This window comes from Pelodiscus sinensis, chromosome 2 (genome assembly GCF_052426305.1).
Source record: "Pelodiscus sinensis isolate ZL-2025 chromosome 2, ASM5242630v1, whole genome shotgun sequence".
NCBI classification, from domain to species: domain Eukaryota; kingdom Metazoa; phylum Chordata; order Testudines; family Trionychidae; genus Pelodiscus; species Pelodiscus sinensis.
In genome coordinates this window covers 179,347,726-179,373,976 of record NC_143053.1, presented here as the reverse complement: position 1 = coordinate 179,373,976, position 26,251 = coordinate 179,347,726, and the positions used below count along the sequence as shown (strand labels likewise).

Genomic DNA, 26,251 nt, shown 5'->3' with positions numbered 1-26,251 from the left:
CTAAATCATCCCAGAGATGATTTGTAGATCCAAAAGCTGACCAGTGGGAGGAATGACAGGCAACATCCGTAAATGAAGGAGTCGAGAGAGTGTATGTCCTGATAAAGTCAGCTCCTGTCTCAATGCAGTAAGAGTAATGAAGTCCAAATGAGTAATCCTGACAGATCCCTGCTATCAAAGGGAAGTGTGGTGTCTGTGTTACTTCCCATAATTTGAAAATCTGTTAAATATTTTGTGAAGAGCATATGTTGTGGATAAAATCAGTGTGTAAATATACATCTCTCTCTTAAATTACTGACAGGGTGGGAGTGTGGTGTTTAGCATTTGTAACCCCAACTCCTACTCCACTAGAAGGCCCAAAGCCAACCAGTAACAGCCCTGAGTGTGAATGATGTTGACTAGGAAGAGCGATGTGGTTTGCGAGGGTGGTCAAAGATGTGCTGGCTCAGCGCCTTCCTAAGCCAGCATATGCATATCAAATTTGTTCTTTTTCTTGTGCAGTCCTAGTGGTAAGGCAGTAACGTAATGAAGCAGCACATGCCCTGCCCTGGAAGGGACCCCCACTTCGTGCAGCAGCTCTGAAGACTGAAATCTTGCAGCTGCGGTGGTGACTCAATCGCTGATTATTTAAGTACAGAGTTTTCAGCAGAGAATGAAGTCTGATAGTCAGTACCTTGAAGGCAGTAAGTCTCGCCATATGGCAGCAAAATGTAAGCTCTGCCCACAGGCAAGCATTTGGTCATTGATCATATTCAAAGCACCCACGTGTTTCTGAACAGGTTCAAGTCTAAATATACTGGATCTGATTGTGGTCTCACAACTGCAGTAACAGCACCGGAACCACGACACTTTGGGATTTCTTATTGCAGGTCTATCTGCTCTGTCTGCTCACATGCCTCTCGAGTTCAGGCTATTGAAGTCATATTTATGACTAGATTAGTTTGTAAAACCTAGGGCTTTCAAAGGAAACATTTATGACTAAAATATTCAAAAGTACTTAAGTTATCCTGGCAGTACTCAAATGTTGAAAGCCATTTGCAAGAACATCTGCCTGATTAGTTTTTGGAAGTTTTGAAAGTTATTCTGGAGTGTTCTAGGGAGTAGTTTAAGACTCAGCGTGGAGCAGCTGCGATTGGCAAGCTTTCAGGGTGTGGCTGGAGAGTAGAAAATTAAAGTTATTCCAGGGTTCTAGAATGCTGCTCTCAATAGAGTGGCACATGTTGTGCCTTGGAGCTGGCTTTGCTTCGTGCAGTCCTGGGGGCCTATCAAGGGAGAGAGAGAGGTGGGGGGAATTGTTTTTTTTTGTTTTTTTTTTTAAACAAACTTATCTGTGTAACAAATGTTCTCTATTTTCATGAACATGGAGACCATGACTACTTTCACTTTCTGTTCCCCAGGTTAAACATTCTGATGGCCAGAGAGCTGTAACTGTTTGATCCCCAGAATTAACTGTGTAACCATCTGTTAGCAGAATTTGCTTGCCTTCGCTCTCTGGGTATGTTTGCATTGATTCAAACGACAGTGTTGTATATTGGGTTGTAGATATAGATCTTGTTGTTATGGTAACTGAGTAGGTCACTGGGGTCAGCCCAGATAGTCTGGGCTTGTTCTGGTGAGTTCTGTGCTATGCAATAAAATGGACACTTGCACCTACTCCAGCTCTCTGCCTTTCCACTGATTTCTTCCTATGCTGTGAAACTCCCCACGACATAACAAGTGGCGACGAGGATGGGATACCTGTGCTGCCTCCAGCAACAAAAGAAGTAGAAGTCAATGTAAGAAAACAAACTCTTTCTGGCTGTTCTGGAAGGTGGGGGTAAGAACTGACTGCTACCCTGTACAAACTGAAACTAAGATCAAGGAGCCCAGAGACTGGAAAAAAAAAAAAAGGGAGGAGTGCAGCAGCCATGGCTACCCTTACAGGGCCACTGGGACCTTTTGAGGAGACTGTAGAGCAATGGCACGTATATACTGAGCATTTTGAACTTTTTGTTATTGCAAATGACATTAAAGAAGAGAAGAAGGTGCCAATATTTTTAAGTGTTATAGGGGCTAAGACCTATTCTCTGCTACGCAGTTTGCTGCTCCCTGTTAAGCCAGAGACCAAATCTTACAGTGACATTGTGGAAATCCTGGGGTCACATTATGCTCCAAAACCACTGGTAATTGCAGAAAGGTACAGGTTCCATAGCAGAGACCAAAAAGAAAGTGAAACAATTGTACAATTTGTAGCCAATTTGAAAAAGCTTGCTGAACACTGTGAATTTAAGGAGATGTTAAATGATGCCATACGTAACAGGCTAGTGTGTGGCCTGCACAGTGAAGCTATTCGGAGGCGTCTGTTAACAGAAGCTCCGCTCACCCTACAGAAGGCCATTGATATTGCGGTCTCCCTGGAACTGGCCACACAGGAGGCACAATACCTTAGTGCACCCCCTGGGGTGCATAAAATGTCCCAAGAACCTACTCACAAAACAGTGGGGAGCCAGGAATGTTACCGCTGTGGTAAGACAGGTCACCATGCAGCAGAATGCTGGTGTAAGAACCTAGTGTGTCGACAGTGTGGAAAAAAAAAAGGATACTGAGCGTGCCTGTAAACAAAAGAAAAAGAGGCCTGTGGCTGGTGGAACAAAAAGGAAAATCTGCATACCATCGAGCAGATGCCTGATGATCAAAGTGACACCTTGTCTGAAGAAGAAGTGCCCTGCTATGTTTTATCTTTGAAAGGGGGCTTTCATGAATACTGGGTAACCCCACTGTTGGATGGCAAACCGGTACGCATGGAAGTGGACACTGGTGCAGCAGTTTCATTGGTCTCAGACTCGGTGTATAAGGAAAAGCTGAAGCATCTTCCACTTAAGGCAACAAAGATCATTCTGAAGACATATACAGGAGAAGCAGTACCCCTATTAGGCACTACTGATGTTAAGGTGGAACTAAATGGACGGACTGCAGAATTACCACTGTTTGTGGTGAAAGGCCATTACCCAGCCTTAATGGGGAGATCATGGCTTAGGAAGATCCCACTGGACTGGGCAGAAGTGCACCGGATGACTAAAGAAGAAACAGGTCTGACTGATATATTAAAGAGACATGCTGCTGTTTTTGGAGAGGATCTGGGAAGTATGAGGGGAATCACCGTGAAACTGAACATTAAACCTGGTAGCCAACCAAAATATCTGAAGGCCAGAACTGTACCATATGCTATCAGACCAAAAGTTGAAACAGACCTGGAGCGCCTAGTCAAAAATGGAGTCCTAATACCAGTTACCCATAGTCCATGGGCAACTCCAATAGTTCCAATATTGAAGAAAGATGGTACTATTCAGATTTGTGGGGATTTTAAGGTCACTGTTAACCCCGTTTTATGTGCAGAGCAATACCACCTTCCTCGCATCGATGACATCTTTGCGGGCCTGGCTGGGGGACAAAGGTTCAGCAAGATTGATCTGAGTCAAGCATATTTACAGATGCAAGTTGAGGAGGAATCCCAAGAGCTGTTGACTATTGTGACTCATAAAGGGCTTTATCGTTACTGTCGCTTACCCTTCGGAATAACTTCTGCCCCAGCCTTGTTCCAGAGAGCTATGGACCAGATCTTGTGTGGCTTGCCAGGAGTTCAGTGCTATCTTAACGACATCCTGGTCACGGGTGGGAATGAGGAGGATCACCTTAAGAACTTAGAGACTACCCTACAAAGACTGGAAGAGTATGGCCTACGAGTCCGTAAAGATAAGTGTGCATTCTTTCAGCCCTCTGTTGAATATTTGGGACACATCATTGATGCTACTGGTCTTCATAAGTCCCATTCAAAAGTTAAGGCTATTGTGGAAGCTCCACCGCCTCAAAATGTTAGTCAACTTCGCTCATTTCTAGGACTATTGAACTATTATGGAAGGTTTATTTCACAGCTAGCCACACTATTAAAACCACTTCACGAGCTCCTTGACCAGAACAAGGTCTGGAAGTGGACTGACGCCTGTGATGTTGCATTTAACAAGGCTAAATGTGCATTGCTAAATGCAGAGGTCCTGACGCATTTTGATCCATCCTTACCTTTACAGTTGGCTTGTGATGCCTCCCCATATGGAGTGGGAGCGGTCTTGTCACATGTTATGCCCTCAGGAGAGGAGAAACCAATTGCTTTTGCTTCACGCACCTTAAACACAGCAGAAACTAACTATGCACAAATTGAACGTGAATTGTTTTTGGAATTCGGAAATTTCACCAGTACCTGTTTGGACGGAAGTTTACACTTCTCACTGACCATTGACCTCTGATGGCAAATTTTGGTCCACACTCAGGTATTCCACCAATGGCTGCTAGTTGTATGCAATGATGTGGCTTTCAGGACACACATATGAGATCAGATATCGGAAAGCCACTCTACATGGCAATGCAGATGGTCTCTCTAGGCTGCCTTTGCCAGTCAAACATCAAGATAGTGGCCAGAAGGAAATCTTTTATTTTGAGCAGGTAGAGAACAGGCCCATCACTGCTGCACAAGTTAAGAGAGCAACTCGTGTTGACCCAGTACTCTCCCAAGTAATAGAATTAGTGATGCATGGAACATCTCTATGGAACTCTCAGGTCTCATCTGACCTTGTCCCTTACATGTCCAGGAGAACGGAGTTATCAACCCATTTGGGGTCCTTGTTGTGGGGAATGCGTGTCATTATTCCAAAAATACGGAGACAACAGATGTTAGAGCAACTGCATTCAGGTCACTGTGGAATGGTGCGCATGAAAGAAATTGCACGAAGCTATTTTTGGTGGCCTGGTTTGGACAGTGACATTGAAAAGAAGGCAAGAGCTTGTATTTCTTGCCAGGGTGTGAGGAATGCACCTCAATTGGCACCTCTGCACCCATGGGACTGGCCTGAAAAACCATGGCAACGTATTCATGTTGATTTTGCTGGCCCATTTGAAGGTAGCATGTTTTTGGTGGTGGTAGATGCTCATTCCAAATGGCCAGAAGTCTGTATAATGCCTTCCACTACTGCTGAGAGTACTATCCAAAAATTACGGGGAATCTTCTGTCATTTGGGTATTCCTGAACAACTTGTGAGTGACAATGGTCCACAGTTTGTGTCTCAGGAGTTTGGAAATTTTATGAAAGCAAACGGGATCCATCACATCACTTCAGCACCGTATCACCCGGCCACAAATGGATTGGCTGAAAGGTTTGTCCAGACAATGAAACAAGCTTTGAAATGGGTTAGAGAACATTCACTCGTACAAAAGAGTCTGGACATATTCTTACTATCCTACAGAAACACTCCTCACGCTACAGCCAAAGTGTCCCTGGCTTTTCTAATGATGGGACGTGAGCTACGCACATGCTTTGATTTGCTGAAACCTTCAGAACCACGACAAATTGTGCAACGTCAGCAGGAAGGTCAAGTCATCAGGCGTGCATCCAGAGCAAAAGACCGAACCTTTAGTCCTGGACAGACAGTTTTGGCTCGGAACTATGTTCCTGGAGCTAAATGGGTTCCTGCCACTATTATTGCTCAAACAGGACCTGTTTCCTATACTGTCCGGACTGCGAAAGATCTCATCTGGTGGCAGCATGTAGATAGTTATTGACAGGTTATTCCTGCCCCCAAGGCACATCTCCAGTTGAGTTGCCTGTCCTTCCCACTGCTGGTGAGCTACCGTGTCAAGAATCACCTGCTCCTGACTCTCTTCCTCCATCACCACCAGCGGCGAACAATAACCTCCTGATCCAACAGCCTCACCTGTTCACACTTCAAGTTCCCAGCCCAGTGTCAGGCCTGCACCCATAACATCTTTGGGTACGAGAACGCCGGATGTCTGCCGTAATCCACCTAGAGAAAGGAGGCCTCCTCAACAACTGGACCTTTAGTTAAGATTAACTCACAGATGGGGCAAAATAATCCCCAGGGTTAGCTGGGAACTTGAGGCGTTCTACCCTCATTTCATAGTTAGTTTTTGTTTTCTTAAAGGGACATTTTTATTAAGGGGAGAGGAATATGTTGTATATTGGGTTGTAGATATAGATCTTGTTGTTATGGTAACTGAGCAGGTCACTGGGGTCATCCCAGCTAGTCTGGGCTTGTTCTGGTGAGTTCTGTGCTATGCAATAAAATGGACACTTGCACCTACTCCAGCTCTCTGCCTTTCCACTGATTTCTTCCTATGCTGTGAAACTCCCCACGACATAACAGACAGATGTTCCCAAATTAGAATGGGATAAGCATGAGTAACCATGCAATGCCAGTCAAGTTATTGTATTTGTTCCGGAATGCTTATGGCAAAACATGTGCCATTTCTGCAACAAACTGACAGGCTACGTCTACACTGGTGGCTTCTTGCACAAGAACAGCTGTTCTTGAGGAAAAACTTGTGGGTTGTCTACACTGCACGTGCATTCTTGCGCAAGTAAATTTATAGTCTAGCATCGGAAAACAGGGCTTCTTCCAGACAAGTTATTCTTCTCCCCATGAGCAATAAGCCCTCTTGCACAAGAGGGCAGTGTAGACAGGCAACATTAATTTCTTGCGCAAGAAACCCCTATGGCTAAAATGGCCATCAGCGCTTTCTTGCGCGAGAGAACGTCCACACTGCCATAGACACTCTTGCGCAAAAGCATATCTCTTGAGCAAAAGCACATGCCAGCGTAGATGCGTTCTTGTGGAAGAATTTTTGTGCAAGAACTCTTCCGCAAAACAGTTCTTGTGGAAGAAGCTGCCAGTGTAGACGTAGCCACAATGTATAACAGTAGGGGAGCTGCTTCAACTTAGATTTTGTTTGACCTTAAAGCTAAACTGGATATGCCTTGTCAGTGATTCAGTGCTTGGCTGAGTGCCCTCTGGAGGAAAACTCAGGAAGTGTGGAGTAGTCAGTTGCTGCATTATCTGCATACCAATGTGCCTTTGCTGTTTGTCTCTGTTTAGGTATAAACAAAAGGGGATAGATTCTGTGCCACGCTGAGTGTCCATAGAACTATTGACTTCAGCTTCCGATTGCTGAATGGTGCTAGTAAATAATTGGATAAAGGCCTGGTTTGTATTTCAAGTTTTACTGGCAAAGCCATGTCAGCATCGGGTGTGGTTTCTAACTGATAGTTTTGCTGGTAAAAACCCTAATGTGGATGCAGTTACGCTGGTATGGCTTATTTTGCTTCACCAATCTGGAATAAGTTATACTGGTATACCAATTTAATTGCATTTGCACAAAGGGTTTCTTGTCACTCGAACTGTCAGCAAACTCTTAAAGTGTAGACAAGGTGCAAGAGTCCTATAGCTACCTCCTTTAGCTAGGTAAGGCATCAGTGGCTACTTTCTAGGGTTTGGCATGTAAAACTGAAAGGAAAATGAAAGTGAAAGTTGGCATTCTCTGATTCTAGAAGTGTCCTTACTATACCAAAAATAAATAAAAATGGACAGTTACATTTTAAAATCCAAGAGCCTGATCCAAAGTCTTTATGTGAATAAGTTATTGAAGTCTTTGAGTAAATACATTTTACTTTCACTAAAGAAGTTATTTAGATACACAGGAACTAAACACACTCGCTCTGGAGGTCCTAGAGATCAGAATGAGGAAACACAGGCTGTCATTTTTCTTCCAAACACTCTTTTTTTAAATACTTGAGTAACTCAATGTGAGCAGCAGTGGCATAGCTAGGGATATAAAATCCTGTTTAATTGGGTGAACTTGTTAAATATCACATTCAACCAATTAACTGATTAAAGATAGACGGGAGGGGTGCGTTAACCCTGCTGGGCTGGAGTGGCCCCCCTGCTGCAGGCAGGGGCTGCTCTGGATGGCTAGAGCAGCGCCTGCCTGCGATACACCCAGACTCTCTATGGATAGGGGCTGCTCTGGGTGGCTGGAGCAGCCCCTGTCCACAGTGAGCCCCACAGTGCTGGAGCAGCCCCCTTCCCATGACAGGAGGGGAGCTGCGCTAGCCCCCACTGGTTAATTGGAACTGGTCAGCATCACCCATTAAGGTGGACCTGACTTGGGGTGGAGGGGCAATAAAGGGGATGCATGGAAGAGGCGGCAGGAGAGATTAGGGCTGCCTCCCCCTGTTAGCTTTGTGGGCAATGGCCAATCTGCTTGGGGATCCCTCTGTTGCCCAGGTACACACCTGGCAAGCAGGTTTGGGGTATGGGGGCTCTCCCCATTCTATCTGCTCATCCAGTGCTCTGGTTGGGAGAGCAATTGGAGGCGTGCCCTGCTCTGGGTGCACGCCCCGCCCTCCAGCCAGGGAGTAGGTTTGAGGTGCAAGGCTTGTGGGCAGACAAGTCTTCATGCCCTAACTCCACTCCCAGCAGGAGCACTGATTGAGCAGAGTAGAGCAAGCGCTGGGCTGGATCAGAGAAGAAGCTGGGCAGTGGCAGTGGTGGTGGGGGTGGGTGAGTCTGCATGCTAAGAGGGCAGCTTGTGTGGCCCACCTGTGGCTACACCACTGGTGAGATGTCCCATGGATCTTAATGGGACCATCCATGTGAATATTGTTAATCAACAAGAAGTAAATATTTGTGGGCTCTTGGCCTTACTGTGCAAATTTTATCCGTAGTTTAAATCCATCCTCAGTGGGATTAAATATTTGTAATTTAATCGTTAAATATTTAATTATTTATTAAAATATTTAAATTTGAATTTAGGACCCTTTGAAAAAAATAATTTTTACAAATTTGATTGCTATTTGACTGCATCTCACTGATCGCTGGGGAGTTGGGCTGCTCCAGCCTACGCTACCTGCTGCCCATTCTTAAAGACACAATGATAGCTTTAACTTGACCCTCAACACTACCTGAGCCTGCCCCTGCAATTTTTCACATAGGAAAAAAATCTCAAGTGCAGGTAAGGGAAATTCCCATCTGATGTTTTCCTGAAGGGGTGAGAACAGACCTGTTTCCTTATGTCAATTTGTACCCTAGTTTCAGTATGGTTTTTTATAAAATAGTTTCATAAAATATTTGCTTAGGTCAGCTCTTTGCTCTGAATAAACTGCACGTGTGAACTATGCTCTTCTCGTGGGATACATAACAATGCAACCTAGCTTCTGCTCTGACATGCAAATCTACAAGCTTGTAACATGTCTCACTGAAGCACAAGGTGTTCTTGTCAAACTCTTCTCCCTACCCTGACCTTTTGAAATGACAAACTCGTTTATTAAAAAAAAAAACTTGAGAAAATTTACATGATAGGCCCAGTGAGCCTACAGCTTATTATATAAGCAAATTGTTCTTTCCGATTGAGCTGGCAGGAGAGTGAGAGAAAATGAACAGCAACAAGTAATACAACAGGTGGGGCTGTTAGAGAGACCACTCTAAGAAGTACAGTGAGAGGCTGGTGTAACACACTGAGGCTGTGCTGTTCCTATCCCACTTGCCAGTATAATGATGTGCATCTGGGTGGCTTGTTGGCAGCAGGAATTGAATGGTTCCTGTAAATGTTAATGCATGATACTTGTCCTGCCTAAGTGAAACGATCCATATCTGCTTGCCAAAACTGTAGCAAATTCAGATTGACTAGCTGTGCCCCGCCTATCCCTAGAAGACCATTCTGGATAGGAATGGTTTACACCATGACCACCAGGGTCAAATTGCTGAGCTCCCAGTGCTTCACTAAACTAGATCCTGCCTGAAACCTGATCCTTTTTCTCTAGTTCCACTCACTATATTTTACAAACTGTAGAAAAACATCATCCTTGCACTGGTAAAGGGGTTAGTGTGTTTCAAAAGCCACACCAAGGCACATGTTTTGCCATAAGCGTTCCGGAACCAATACAATTACTTGACTGGCATTGCATGGTTACTCATGCTTATCCCATTCTAATTTGGGAACATCTGTAGTTTGAATCAATGCAAACATACCCAGAGAACGAAGGCAAGCAAATTCTGCTAATAGATGGTTACACAGTTAATTCTGGGGATCAAACAATTACAGCTCTCTGGCCATCAGAATGTTTAACCTGGGGAACAGAAAGTGAAAGTAGTCATGGTCCCCATGTTCATCAAAGTAGAGGACATTTGTTACACAGATAAGTTTGTTTAAAAAAAAAACCCAATTCCCCCCACCACTCTCTCTCTCTCTCTCTCTCTCTCCCCCTTGATAGGCCCCCAGCACTGTACGAAGCTAAGCCAGCTCCAAGGCACAACATGCGCCACTCTGTTGTGAGCAGCATTCTAGAACCCTAGAATAACTTTAATTTTCTACTCTCCAGCCACACCCTTGTTGCCAGCACAGAGGCCCGAGGGGGGCAACAGCTGGGTTCAGTGCCCGGTGTGCGCGCTCCAATAAACACACCGGTGTGGAGAAGCAAAAAAAGTTTATTTGAATGCTCAAATAGGTGCCAGGAGACTAGACATCTCAGATCAAGCACCCCAACGTAAGCAGTTTCCCCTCCTTATATACCCAGGTTGTTTACTTGCAGGAAAATAGTGAACTGTAGCAAGGTTCCCACGCTGGGACATGCTGCCTCCTCCTCCCCTCTACAGAGCCACATCGGAATTCTTCTTCTATACCACTGATAGTAACTAGGCAACCTCAAGGTCTGTCTGTCTTGCTGTTCCCAGCTATTAGCGAGCCAGAGGAAAATTATGCTTGGGGATGGGGGGGAAGCGGCGGAAGGGGGGAAAAGGGGGTGCTTTTAGGGTGCTTGGGCCTAGAGCGGGGGCGCTTCATCGATTCTTGTGATCTTCCACTCCCCCGAGTTACCTAGGATCATGCCCAGTGACCCCAACACCCTGAAAGCTTGCCAATCGCAGCTGCTCCACGCTGAGTCTTAAACTACTCCCTAGAACACTCCAGAATAACTTTAAAAACTTCCAAAAATGAGTCAGGCAGATGTTCTTGCACATTTGTCACATTTGTTGAGGTACACTGTGATGTAAGTCAGTGACAATGTTAGTGAGACTGGCATGCTAACAGTATGGAAAGTATATCACTGTGTATGCACAATTCTGGAGACTTAGAATTGCCCCTTCTGGCAACGAGCCTTCCCCCGTCTCTCTGTGTGGTGTCTCACAACAACAGGAAACAATAAAAGTGCAGTTTCCAGGCATAAGCACAAAGAGTGTGTCTCTTTAGAAAGAGGCTGCAGCAACAAAATGGCTGTGGACCTTAGCCCAGTGAGGGTTAAAGCTATGGGAAGTGGCAATGCTCAAAAACAAAAGCATGACAGTCATGCATCACAGGCCTTAAATATTGTTTAGGGTTGAGAAATAACTTTTGCTAGATGACTAGTAGCATAGTTTTCTTGTTTTTAAATGAGCTACTTTTAGTGGACCTCATTGAAAATACAATTCTTATTGGAGAAAGTGTTCTGGAGAAGTTCTCTAATAAGGCTTTTAGCAGACTCACAGGGTTTGAGGTGTCTGCAGTGTTCTGTTTTCTTCTAATTGCTGGTTTTGCCCCTCATCTCTCACGCACAATTTTTCTATCCTACACACCAACCAGATACAATCTGTAGTCTGTAAAGCACGTCTGGATTTAAAATGAGGTATAGATCTGTGGAACCATAATTGCCCTAAAAATCTGTTTACTTGATGTCATCAAACTTGCATCATCCCCCTCCCCCAAACATTGTAAAACCAGTTTCTTTTATGGAGTTTTCCTACTTCCTTGTGGATTTGAGTTAAAGCACATAAGAAAGGATATATTTCTCAAGAGAGTGGTCACAACAATGGTCCACCCAGCCCAGGACTCCTTCCTCCTGTGGTGGGCAATGCTAGGTGCTTCAGAGGGACTGCACTGGACAGGCAATTACTGAGTGATCCATTCCCTCTCATCCAGTCCCTGCTCCTGACAATAAGAGGCTAAGGGTAATAGAGCGTGGGGTTGCATTCCTGACCATCTTGGCTAAAAGTCACTGATGGAGCGATCCTTCAGAAACTTACCTCATTATTTCTGAACCCTGCTAGAGCTTTGGCAAGAAGAGAGGGCTACAGATGGCTAAATCACAGGGCTTTTTTAAAAACTGAACTGATGATTTGAGATTTCCCTAGGCGGGATTTTAAATGTACTGGGAAATTTATAACTCACTGGTTCAAGGAACATTTATGAAAGCTGTGCCAGCTTGCTCAGTCTAGAGTTATAGCTATGCAACTGTTTTAGGGTGCCCCTGCTGTTAGTTAACATCCCCACCCCCCTCTTTGTACAGTATATAATAAACTTCCCTATAGTTTTGCAACATCATTTTTCATCATGGCTGTGTCTACACTGGGCCACTTATTCCGGAAAATCAGCCGCTTTTCCGGAATAAGCTGTGAGCTGTTTACACTGGCCCTTGAATTTCCGGAAAAGCAACGACATTCTACTGTACAAAATTAGCCGCTATTCCAGAAAAGCTACGCTGCTCCCGCTCGGGCATAAGTCCGTATTCCGGAACACTGTTCCGGAAAAGGGCCAGTGTAGACAGCCCAGTAGTCTTTTCCGGAAAAAAGCCCCGATCGTGAAAATGACGATCAGCGCTCTTTTCCGGAAAAGCGCGTCTACATTGGCCACAGATGCTTTTCTGGAAAAAGGGCTTTTCCGGAAAAGCATCCTGCCAATGTAGACGCTCTTTTTCCTGAAATACTTATAACGAAAACTATTCTGTTTTAAGCATTTCCGGAAATTCATGCCAGTGTAGACACAGCCCATATGTTTGATACCTCAAAAGTCAATGCCTTTAACAGAAGATTTTACAGTTTCTTGGTATGTTTGTCACCACATATATATTTTACTCTAGAACTTTCTAATCTTTCTGTTTCCAAAAGAAATGGATAAAGACTTCAGCAGAGACGGAGGATGCAGAGATGTCACACAGCACAGATTAGAACAGTCGTTTTGTAAATGTCTCACAGAATAATTGCACAAGCAAGTAAGTGATCTGGAGGAAGAGGGCAGTGCATCCTTTTATTCAATAGTGTGTGCATAGTGGCCTTTGAGGCCACTGAATTGCAATGCAGTTAACTTCTCTACTCTTGTGTTAATGCTGACATAGCTAAAGGACTGCAGCTGTATCCCTTAGCATTTGTTTGACAGGTCATGTGATATGCATTTACACTCTGGAATTCTGGGGCTCTTTTATATATGCACATGGCTCAAAAACAGGTTTGGAAAGGAATGGGTACTTACTGGAGCCATGGCTCTTTCCTCAAATCAAAGAATTTCTCAAGCTGCCCCTTTGTAACAAACTTTTCCACTGCATTCCCAGTATCTTCCCTCGGGTTATAAATGGTTGGTTCATGATCTGGATTGTGTCCCTCTTCATTGCTCTTCCAGCCTCCATCAGGTTCCTTTCTGGCACCAGCTGCTAATTTTAATGCCTGTGCCCTCTTGGTTTTTTTTTTTCCAAATGGGAAGCAGTGGGAGAGGAGGAGTAATATTTAGTGAGAGTTGAATATAGCAGTCGGTGCAGGTCCAGCACCAATTTCTAGGGACCTGCAACCTGCTAATAGACTCACATTCATGATGTGGATATGAGGCACCTGGCGAAGGCCAGGAAGGATAAAGAATCCTGTGGAAAATTGGACCATGATGGGTGGTCTTGGGTTCTGGCTGGGTGCCAACCATTTGTGCTGGGGAACTATGAGAATCCCTTGGGGAAGAAAAGGGAAAGGTGGCATTAGGGGGTAAGGAGATGAATCAAATGGGTGGGGAGTCTCAGAGAGAAATGATTTTGTGGCCCAAATTCAAAGAATTTTACACACACACACACACACACACACACACACACACACACACACACACACACACACACCCCTCCTGATGCAGAGGGATGCTCACCAACCATTGGGCCTGCTGCACCCCAGTGGGAGATCCACCTCTGGAGAAGGGTAGGTGGTGATTACAGTGCAACCATCCCTGAGGATTCTGCCAAAGCAGGGAACTTTTAAAAGCTTGTCAAGACTCCAGATTCTAATGGCTCCTGGTCCATCAGTGAAGAAGGTGATCGAGGGCTTTTGTGCCACCACTACCAACTCTAGACAGAGTCTGTGCCCTTGGGGATCCTGCAATCTGGGCTGCCCTCAATGAGGCAGAGTTGAATGAAGTGCACCTCCTGTATTAAGCAGCAGTGCAGGGATGGTAAGTTCCCTGGTGCCTGGACTTGCTTGAGTTCTGAAGGAGGGGAAAGGGAACACAAGACCTTTTCCTCATCCTTAGTCAATTGCAGGGTGACTAGGAACAGTACCCATCCTTGTGCTCCATGTGTAGCACCAGCCTCCTCAGAAGCCTCTGCCTCTGGCTTAATTAGCAGAGCTGGGCTGGTGCTGTGTTCTGAAATACTATGCATCCAGGATCTCTGACTGGGAAGGTGCACCTCTGCAAAGCCCCATGCCACAAGTGGGCTCAGCATGTGTACTGTGTGCCTAAGCCTGGATAAGAAATTCCAGTTTCACACATGTACAGAATACTTCAGCTTAATATGAACAGCATAAACAGAGATCATCTTCTGAGCCCCGGGCTCATAGGGCCAGGGTTAATGACATTGAACACCTCATCTTAATTCTGTATTTCCTGATTTCAGTGCTTGGTTTTCCAGCCTTAATATTGTGTTAACTCTCATCATTATGCTTTTAGACTATAGTAATATCTTCAACAGGCCTGATTGTCCTCTCACATCAGTCTTAACATCAATGCAAGTCATTGACTTCAGTGGAACTACTGCTGAGTCTTCCTTAGGTTAGTGAGAAGAGAATCGGCCCCTATTTGGTCACTGTTCGCATAACACTTTTTCTCGTGGCCTGGTTCTGATGTTGGTCTCACTACACAATGGAGCAGAGTTTAAACCTTATTTTGATAGCTGGTGAATGGTGCCCAATTGGGGTTAATTTTCAGAAGTTACTATTAATCTTGGTTGGTTCAGTTTAGACACCATAAAGGATTCTGTTTTTCAGAGTATGAGGGTTTGGTACTTTCTAAAACTCTGGCCTATCTCATGTGTCTGCAAAAATCGCTAGTCGCTTTTGAAAATTAAGGCCCTCAAGACTGAAATCTCCTTGTTCATACAGGCAAGCTTTCCCATACTGGAAGAGCAATATGTCTCAACCCTACCTTGGAGGCAAGTCGTATTAGTCTGTATCTGCCAAAACAAGGAGGAGTCCTATGGCACCTTTCGATCATTCAGTCCTTGACACTTTTGCCAATAATCTGGATTGTAAACAAGATGGCTTACAGTATATAAAATGAGTCCCTTTGTGTCACCATACAAATATATATGCAAGTGTCAATGGGGAGTATGGGAAGAATCTATATTAATAGTTTTTTTTTTATCCTATTACATGCTGACTTTTAAAACATGGCGGCTACGTCTAGACTGGCATGATTTTCCGCAAATGCTTTTAACAGAAAAGTTTTTCTGTTAAAAGCATTTGCGGAAAAGAGCGTCTAGATTGGCACAGATGCTTTTCCGCAAAAGTACGTTTTGCGGAAAAGCGTCCATGCCAATCTAGACGCGGTTTTGCACAAGAAAGCCCCGATCGCCATTTTTGCCATCAGGGCTTTTTTGTACAAAACAGTTTTCAGCAGTCTACACTGGCCCTTTTGCGCAAAAGCATTTCTGGAAAAGGACTTTTGCCCAAACGGGAGCAGCATAGTATTTTCGCAAAAACACTGACAATCTTACATGAGATCGTCAGTGCTTTTGCAGAAATTCAAGTGGCCAGTGTAGACAGCTGGCAAGTTTTTCCGCAAAAGCACATGCTTTTGCGGAAAAACTTGCCAGTCTAGATGCAGCTGGCATGACAGGAACATATTGTTCTATAGTCTTTCAAATGCCCTATTTCCATAAATAACTTTCAAAAGAAGAATAGGAGAATCGCATGCTAGAAAACTTATCTGGAGTTTTTTGTTGAAACCTGACTGGTTTGAGTGAATTGGTTTATGGAGTAAAGCTTGTTTACTGTTCATTTGTGTAGCTCTTGGCAAAAAACCTTCTAGAGCTCTGTATTGCTGAGAAATGGTAGCCTGCGATGTGCGGCTTTCAAGATCCCCACCCTCTAAGACAGAATGATTTGGCAGAGGTTCTGGTGAGCAGACTGTTAATATTGCACAAAAGTTTAGACTAAAGGGAACTGAAAGCTTTGTAGAAGGCAGCTGTGTGCTCATCTGGATGTAACCACTTGAATAATGGCCAGTACTTGGATTGCATTCCATGGTCACTTTAGCAGGAGATTTTTATTTTATTTTATTTTACTTTTTTTTTTTGCCTTGAGAGAAAGTGCCTTACTTCAGCAAGTTACTATAATGGATTAATCTCACTATAATTTCACTAATAGGCTATTGATTCTTTTTAACATAAAAACCTTTGCTAGAGAGTTACACCCATCTCCTTTAACATGAATTATGCGCATGCAGTCAAAATGCTACTTAAGGGTTGATCCACTCTGTTAAATCCTAAATCTAAATTATTATCAAAATTGATTTCAGTGAGAGTTCTGAATGTGCTGTTTCCCTCACTGATCAAGAAATCTTCAGTGTGAGATATCAATGCAATGGATGTAGGAAATAGGCATTTGGTTTGTTATTAAAAGGCACAAGAACAAACTATCCCACTGCGTAGGAAAAATTGGAAGAATGGCAAGGGACCAGGAGACTGTCAATGATCTGAAAATTTAAAAAAAAATCCTACAAAAAGTGGAAAGTAGGTTAAATTACGATGGATGAATATAAAGAAAATAACAAGCATGTAAGAGACAACATTTAGAAAGGCCAAGGTACAAAATGAGATCAAACTACTTAAAGACATAAAATATAACATAATATTTCACAAGAAGCAAGAGGAAGAACAAGGATGTGATAGGACTGTTACTCAATGGGGATGGATGCAGAAGTGCTTAGTGACTTTTTTTGGTGAAAAACAAAAAAGTTTAGTAGCAATTGGGCATCTAAATTAATGAAAACCAGAGAAAATAATGTAGGATAAGACACTAAAATAGGAAAAGAACAAATTAAAAATGACTTAAAGAAATTTGATAGCTTCAACCAGTAGAACTCCTTGCCAGAGGATGTTGTGAAGACCAGGACTTTAATAGGGTTCAAAAAAGAATTGGAAAAATCCGTGGGGCACCCAGCATAGGATACTGGGCTAGATGGAGCTTTGGTCTGACCCAGAATGGCCATTCTTAGGTTAAGTTACTGGGTCCTGATGAACTACATCCTTGAATACTCAAGGACCAAACTGAAGAGAGATCTGACCCATTAGTGATTATCTTTGAAAAGTTATGCGAGTAGTCAGTCTAAGTTCAGTTCCTAGAAAGATAATGGGGCAAATAATTAAGGAATCAATTTGCAGACACCAAGATCCTTGAAGATAAGGTGATAAATAACATGAGCATAGATTTATCAAGGATCAGCTAGGTCAAACCAACCTAACAGCTTTCTCTGTGGATGGGGAAAGCAGTAGATGTGGTATATCTTGACATTAGTAAGGTTTTTGATTACTGTGTCACATGGCCCTCTCATAAACAAACTAAGGAAATACAACCTAGATGGAGCTACTATAAGATGGGTGAATAGCTGTTTGGAATACCATTCAGAGAATAGTTATTAGTGGATCACAGTCAAGTTGGAAGGATATAATGAGTGGGGTCCTCCAGGGATCAATTTTGGATCTGGTTCTATTCAATATATTCATCACTGATTAGGGTAATGGAATAGAATACATTTTTATAAAGTTTGCAGATGGCATCAAGATGGGAGGAGTTACAAGTGCTTTAGGAATAGGATTAAAATTAAACATGATCTGGATAAATGGTCTGAAATAATTAGCATAAAGTTCAATGAGGATGAAGGCAAAGTATTCAACTTAGGAAAGAAAAATCAGTTGCACACATACAAAATGGGAAATGATTGCCTAGGAAGGAGAATTATGGAAAAGGATCTGAGAGTCATAGTGGATCACAAGCTATATGTAAGTCAGCAGTGCAAAACTATTGCAAAACAAAAAGTCAAAAATCATTTTGGGGTATATTAGCAGGAGCTTTTAAGCAAGACACAAGAGTTACTTTTTCCTCTCTAATATGCACTGATTAGGCCTCAGCTGACGTATTGTGTCCAGTTCTGGCCACCACATTTCAGGAAAGATGAGGCAGAATTGGAGAGAGTCCAGAGAAGAGCATAAAAAATGACTGACGGCCTAGAAAACATAAATTGAGGGAAGATTGAAAAAAGTGAGCTTGTTTAGTCTGGAAAAGAGACTAATAGGAGGGGACATGTTATCTTTTATATACTTTAAAACTGTTTGTTACAAGGAGGGAGGAGGACAAATTGTTCCCCTTATACTCTGAAGACAGGATAAGAATGAAAGGTCTTGAAATTCAGCAAGGATGGTTTAGTTTGGACATTAGGAAAAATTTGGACATTAGGAAAAATTAACTGGTAGTTAAGCATTGGAATAAATTGCCTAGGGAAGTTATGCAATCTGTTTCATTGAAGATTTTTAAGAGCAGGTTAGAAAAACTCCTGCCAGGGATTCTAGATAACACTTAGTCCTTCCTTGAGTGCAGGGGACTGGACTTGAAGACCTCTCAAGGTCTCTTCGAGTTCTATGATTTTCAGTGGAAGTTGGAAAAATATGCATTTGTTTTATCATGAGATGTATGAATTCTCAGGAATAATCAATGACAATGATCTCTAGAGCCTTCCAAGAAGCCAAATTAATATTAATCAAATTTTGTTGCTTAGTTTCAATTTGAAATTTGGATTTTCCTTTCCTCCCTCCTTCCCTCTCGCCCCCTCCCTTTTTTGATAGAAAAAAGAGAGGGAAGAGAGAGGTTTTCACACAAAAAGGAAATGTGTGTGAGGGAACACACAAGCGCTCTAATCCAGTCCCCTGCACTCAAATCCTGTGTGTGTGAGAGTGCACTCATGTGCTTTTTCCTGTAGGTAGAAATGACACCCTCCAAAAATGGTGGCGAGAGAGTGAAAACAAAACCCCAATCATGTGATTTTTTGTTTTTAGAAAACTGAATTCTGAAGTGCTTAGATACTGAAGCAAACAAAGTAAAAGGGGAAAACCTTCTAGTACCAATGGCATTTAATTGAGGCTGTGGCTGTGATCAAAACTGAACAGGCACGGACTGGTGGTTGGGGATCTGGGTCTATTCCCAGCTGTTTATTCATAGAAGGAATAATATAGAATATAAAAATATAAATATAGGTATCTGTCCATCCAAACAATGTCAGTTGAATTAATTGGCAGAGTCCTATTATCTTAGGGTGAAGAAAATTATAAAGTGGTTCATAAAATACTTTCATTTGGGGACAATTTAGACACTGAATTCTAGGTTTATTGTCCATATAAGACACAGTCTTGCTGTGGAAAGCAAAGAGATCAGAATTCCAAGTAACTCATTGAGAAGAGCAAATAGACAATAATACTCTTATTGAACTGTCATCACCTCTAACTAGTCAGAACAATTTAATCTGTCTCGAAACAAAATCTGACACCTTTGCAAATTAAACTACAGTTTAATTTCTAAGTATGGTGTGTGTCATACTGGCTTGTCTCAGATGCCAAATTAGTCTAAAAAGCAATCCCTTTGATTTTCAGCCTTTTTAAAACAGAACAAATAATGAAGTGCATTCTCTCCCACAGATCAAAAGAAAGTTTTTGGGGCATTGGTAATTAAAGAAAATAAGCAAAAAAATCTAAGTGGTAAGAAATCTTGATGTTTTCCAAAATGGAGACAAATAGGATTTATGACTCAGACTCATACCCAAAGGTCAAAGAATTTCAGAACTGCTGACTTTCCAGGAGTAACAGTTATGTAATTTCTATAGCAATCCTGTTTTAAGTGGGTTACATTCAAGTGAACTAGGAGGTTTTTTTAGTTTGTACATGCAGCATCCACACTGGCCAGTTACAGCCCATCACTTTGGAGCACGCTGCTAATTATGTACTAGTAGTCCAAACTGCTGGGCAGTTCAGACAAGCCCATAGCATCCCAATCCCTTCTTTGTCCAGCCCCTCTTCCTGTGAGAGGAGTAAGGTTCCAATTCAGGAAAAGACTTCAGTTCCTGCCTTCTTTTCTTGAGGATCTGCTTTCTGCCCTCACTCTCCTGTGTATCTACTCTTGCTTGCAATTGGAGAGAAAAACTCAGCACTGCTCCTGCTCTTTGCCCCTTTTCTGTTCATGGATGAGCAGCTCTTGCTTTGTCCAGATCTTGATCCTACTGGGTGGCCTAGAGAACAAGGGGACACTGGCTGTTGTCCTCTGCGTGGCTGAATAAGAATTGTGACAATCTAGCCTGGGGATGGGCAACTAGTGATTGGGCCACATGAGTGACCCTCCTTCACCTCAGTAGGCTGAAGCCCACAGGGGTTCTCTTGTGGCTGCACACCTCCTGTCTGCCCTCCTCCCCTACATGCCTTTCATGCACTGGGGCACTGGAGCCCCACACATCCTTCTCCCTCCCCCCAGAGCTTGGACACCCTGTTGGGAGGGGGAGGAGGAGGAGGAGGTGCGGGGCATCAGTGCGCAAGAGGGACAGACAGGGGACCAGGAGCCGCACATGGAACCCCAGAGGGCTGCATGCAGCCTGCAGGCCACAGACTACCTATGGCAAATATCTAGATGAAATGACCTACCCTAAGGATGTTAAACTTAGATTAATCAACTAATCGAATAGTTGATGTAATTTGCATCAACTATTTGACTAGTTGGTAGGAGTGCCTCTGCCTTTGACATGTAGCAAGAGCCCTGCCAGCTCAAAGGCAGAAGCGCCGCAGAGAGCACAGCCAGTGAGAGATTCAAGCAGCCCACCTGCTGGCCCTGTGCTCCCTGCTTTTGAAACGTGCAAAAGCCCGATGGGGGGCTCTTGTACATTTCAAAAGCAGGAATTGAGAAGCCAGTGGGGGACCCTTTGAGTCCCCCGCTGGCCCCATGCTCCTGGTGCTTTGCTTTTGAAACATTTGAAAATCAGGGAGCATGCAGCTAGTAGGGGACTGTTTGAGTCCCCAGCTCACTCCAGGCTCCCTGCAGCGCTTCTGCTTTTGAAGTGTAGCAAGAGCCGTGCTCTTGCTACATTTCAAAGGAGGAAGTGCCACCAGTTCCCCACTGTGCCCCTGCCCTTTATCCGCCTGGAGACAGTGCTGGGGGGCACCAGCTTTTAAGACAGCTCCTCCCAGCACTGGATCCTGCTCTCCATGGTGGCGGGGGGGGGGGGGGGGGAAAGGAAGGGGAGCAACTAGTTGAGTCACTGGTTGACTATCCAATAAAATTTGCTTATCGCATAGTTGACTAGTCGCTTACATCCCTAACTGTCTCCTTGAAAGACTTCTGCGTGCCCTGATAGGTATGTGAATCCCTGGTTGAGAACCACTGTCCTAGAGCAGTGTTTCTCAACCATTTTTATATCTGGGAGCATTTTTTTGCCTTCCTAAATGGGGCAGGGAGATCTCCGATAGGCACTGGAGCCCTGACCAGTCATTCAGAAACATTGTCCTAGGGCATGTCCACACAGCAGTGCTAAACTCGAAATAAGCAATGCAACTTGAGCTACGTTAATTGTGTAGCTTAAGTCAGAATAGCTTATTTCAAATTTGGGCACATCTACACAGCATTTATTTCGAAATAGAGCACTCTTCCCCTGACTTCACTTACTCCTCATACAGTGAGGTTTACAGAAGTCGGAGTAAGAAGCTCATTGAAATAATGGGTTTGCTGTGTAAATGCGCAATATGTTATTTTAGAATAATTGATATTATTCCAAAATAACGCAGCTGTGTAGACATGTCTCCAAAGAATAGCAAACTTTAGGCTCATTTATAGGTCTCCTATCTTTTATGGAACAAAAATTTCTTGATCCCTGGGCAGGCACTAACTACATTATTTTCATAGAAATGGAAACATATGTGCAGCAGCAGCAGCAACAGTCCATGATGACAACAATACATACATAATCTTAGTACAGAATGTTCATGACAGATATAATTGCTGCCACTAAGATAAAAATTACAGCTGTTAACATTCAAGTCCCTTTTGCTTCATTATAAATTCCATTCATGGATATATTTTTGAGTAACTTCTATGCTGCTTGTTGGCAATGGAACAAACCCAGAGCCATATTCTGGAAAACAAAACAAAGCCAAACAACCCAGCCCCTGCATTTTTCAAATCCAGAGATACTTGTTTTTTATTTAGTCCTTACTCTGGACTAAATAAAGGAGTTTGCCTAAATGAGGGCAAAGATAAAAGTAAGCACCCCAGTTCGTGGCCAGCTAACTTAATGGGGGCAGCGTGTGTTTAATACATTTCAGGATTTGGTTCACGATGAAGAGTAAAAGGTGACTTTGCAGTCAAACATGGCTAAATTAAAAGGTGATGGTGGTTCAGTAGTGAATGGTCATTACTACCTAATGTGACCCAGTGCGTTTGGCAGATGTATTACTCTCTAAGACTACGTCTAAGCAGTCTCTACACGGAATAACGTTAGTTATTCTGTAATAACACAGTCTGCCTCTACACAGCAGGAAGTTATTTTGACATAATGTCGAAATAATGTTGAGCTGGAGGACTTCTTACGAGAAGTAAGGGAAGTCGGAGGAAGAGTGTTCTAACATGGGCTTTCTGCTGTGTAGACAGCAACAAAAGCCGAAATAAGCTATTTCAATTTAAGCTATGCAATTGACGTAACTCAAGTTGCATACCTTATTTCGGCTTTAACCCTGTTATGTAGACATGCCCTAATAATCTTACCTCTCTCTCACCTGTTTTTGAATATTCCCAACGATGTTAGTGCCTGTTCCACATTCTAGCAATGCTGTTCCTGCTTGATCCTTGTCCCTTTTAACTGTGACTAATTCCAGTGCTCATTCTGATGACCCAGACTGCATGGTACGTGCTGGCACCTGCCCGGACATATAGCTGAAGTAGAAGCATGCCCTGTGAAAAAAGGAAGCATTACATTCTTTGCACATATGCAGCTAAAGAAAGTTATGATGCCTCCCTTCACCATCTGACCTATTGCAGAGCAGGCACTTGCTGTTTCTTTATGTAACTGGTGGCCAACAGGAGACCTCCCAGACAAGTGCAACTCATTGTTTCTGTGCTGCTGGAGGCTTTGAAGTCCCCTCATGCAATGTTCCATCTTAATCCAAGAAACGTAAAAATGGGTGATTACAACCTGCTCCATAATAAAGTAAATGAAATATGGCCCTTCTCCCACACACCCCCAGCCATGTCCTGGCAGGTTACTAATGCAGTCCTGGTTTCATACATTGGATAGTGTGCAAAAAAATTGACAATATTATCGGGGGGGGGGGGAGGAAGCACATATTAAATAGTCAAAAGGCAACTTCTCACTCTGGGATTTTGAATGGATCCTTGTAAATCCCTGTGCTCACTCTCAGTCCATTCCTATCCTAACAGCAATGAATTAGTTCAACACTCCCGGTTTCTCTGTGTGAAAGCTAAACAAAACTACGATCTCTTCCACTAAAGTGCAGACATGTATCTAGGAAACAATTAGTTGCTGTTGTAATAGACTTGCATTATTGATACCACTTTGTGTACTAGGAACAAAGCTTGCTTGTAGGACCGGCCATCTGCTTGTATCTCAGAAACGCCTCACAAGTAGATACCACCTATTAAAAGTGTGGCTATTCAGCAAGAGAATCTTTGCTAGCATGGCTTCTTTACCCTTGAGAGAGAAGACAAATGATCAATTCTTATGTTAAATATTTATGGGGACTGGTTGACTTATGGGTATAAGATGATCACTAACGGTGTTTTATTTCATATGCAGCTCAGACCACCCTGTGGGCCCAAATGAGTTTATTTAATAACCTTAAATGAGACATGCATAAATATTGGAACGCTTAATAGATCAGCTCAGTATCTCTTGCATGTTGAACGTAGAGGCACCAATGAACAGTTCAGAAATCAAGCCTGATCTATATAAAGGGGTTTCTTTTATGTTAATAAAATAAGCATTCTTTTACATGAGGCCAGTTCACATTTGTTTGCATTAGACTCCTCAAGAGATTGATTTCTTCCCTTGTGTGAAAGTAGAAAGAATTATATTGTAAGAGAAAGATGAATTATACTGTAATAATTGAATAAGTTGAAGGAACACTATCTCTGAACAGGAAAGAGGAAATTATGTTAATTTTGTTAATGTTGTTTGTAGGTATGCAATCAGAGTGTTAGCCAGGTGTACCTGAGGTAACAGAGGAAGGACACATTAGGTGTTAGGCAGAAAGCAATTGAGATAACCAGGGAGAAATGGACAGGAGATTGCTGTGTGCTTGATGTGGAAATGAAGATACTTGATTAGCCTCATACTAATCATGTGAAGTTTTGCCTCTCTTTTAATCTTGTTAACTTGGCTTTCTTTTGACTGTATAAATCAAGGAGTTTGAACCTTGTATGGTACTCACATTTTCTGGGTGAATTAGCAGAGCGGCTTTGCTAATAAACAGAGCGGTCTGACAAATTTGTGAGTCCTGTCTGACTTTGACACTTGGAACACTTAATTTGATGCTAGGAAAACATAAAAGAGTGAGGCCGCGCCCTGAATCTTCTCTTAGCACCAGCTGCTACTGCAGTTTTACTGGGATTGCAGTAGATTGGGAGTGCAGTTGGTTGCACTATGATTTGCAGTGGATCATGTGGCATGTGAATAACTCAAGAGGTTCTGTTATTCGGAGCTTAAACTTTAAACCAAAAAAGCGGCTTCTCTGAACTGAAGTGCTGAACCTCACGGAGTTTGCCCCCTCCATGGGTGCATCACTATAGTACGACATGAGAAACTTTCAAAAGAAAATAAAACAGAAAAACCTCACATGCTCGTTTCTCAGAGGTAAGACAGTCTCCCCATATATTAAAAAAAAAAACCCAAGTCTAGTAGCATATATCTACTGGCTTTCCATTCCTTTGAGTGTGAAAGCACCACTCTAATATTTAACATTTGTACAGGGTGAAACTCTCTGGTCTGGACTCTCTGGTCCTGCAATGTGTTGCCAGATCAGAGAACCCCTGGACAAGAAACCCGGTGGCAAGGTGTGGTGGTCAGCTGTGAGTTTGGTGCAGGAGAGGCTGGTGGCTGGGAGCCCCTAGGGCCAGGAACAGAGCAGGAGCCTGGCAGAGGGCTAGGAGCAGAGCCAGTCCAGTGGCTGGGAGCCGGCAAACCAAGGGCCAGGAACGGAGCAGGAGCCCGTCTGCAGGGCCGGGAGTAGAGCTGGTCCTGGGGCCAGCGGGCTGGTCCTGGAGCCTGGCTGAGTGGTCGGGAGCAGAGCCAGTCCAGTGCCTGGGAGCAGGGAGCCTAGCTAGGGCTGTCGGTGGCCATGAGGGGAGCCCAGCTGGGATGCTGGCAGTCCCCCCCACCCTCCCAGGGAGAGCTCAGAGGCTGGCAGTAGAGGGGTCAGAATTGACCATCCCTGGTCTAGCAAATTCCCCCATTCAGGACTGTTCAGATCCCGAGGGTGCTGGGCCAGATGGGAGCAACCTGTATTAGTGCCAATAAGGGACTGTGTCTAAAATTACAAAAAAAGAATATCAAATCCTAACTGCCCTCTAGCCAATTTGAACGTTAATGAATTAAAAAGGTTAATAAAGTTTTAATGAATTTTGCAGTGTGCATAATAAAAGCTTAAGAGGGTAGAGGCAAAAGGAGGAGTATACCTTGGCTTTGGCTCCACTGACCTGAGTTGTTGACCTGACTCCTTCCTCTCACTTAACATTAAAAATGAAGATTGTCAGCCTGCATTTGGAGCTAAAAGGTCCTGCTGAAAGGCAGTCTAAGCCAATAACCAAAAGGATACAGTGTTGAAAGATCTAAGACCTGATTCTCTGTGGCCTTTTATTGGTACACAACTGGTGTGAGAGGAGACTCAGCACCACTTTGTCAATATACAGGCAGTCCCCGGGTTACGTACAAGATAGGGACTGTAGGTTTGTTCTTAAGTTGAATTTGTATGTAAGTCGGAACTGGTACATATTGTAGGGGAAACTCTAGCCAAACATTTTTTTTAGTTTTGGATAGCATAGGGAAAGGTTAACTCCCCTCTAATGTTTGTTTTGCTGTCTGTTCCCCTGTTCAGAAGATTTCACATCTATTTCTGTCCCTGTGACAAACTCAGGACTAAAGGAGTAACTCATCAAATACCAAACAGCTCTGCACCATGCTTTGAGCTAATAGCTTTATTTCCACACACCACCCAGGGTTCTAGGAGGAGGGTCCTTTTTTTGCTAACACAATGAGGCCAGCACTTTGTTTGTTTTGGTGGAGTCTTTGTTTGCCCAGGGAGCCCAGCATGTATAGGGGGAGGAGGGGCGGAGAGGCT

The 26,251-nt window shown here is 43.4% G+C and overlaps 1 long non-coding RNA gene across 1 annotated transcript; it reads left to right on the top strand.

Annotated features, from left to right (window-relative positions):
* Window positions 1-506: 506 nt before the first annotated feature.
* Window positions 507-12,855, top strand: LOC149525402 (uncharacterized). The gene is made up of 2 exons (XR_016348640.1): window positions 507-683; window positions 12,738-12,855. It is a non-coding gene; the product is annotated as an uncharacterized LOC149525402 (long non-coding RNA).
* The last annotated feature ends 13,396 nt before the right edge of the window (window positions 12,856-26,251 follow it).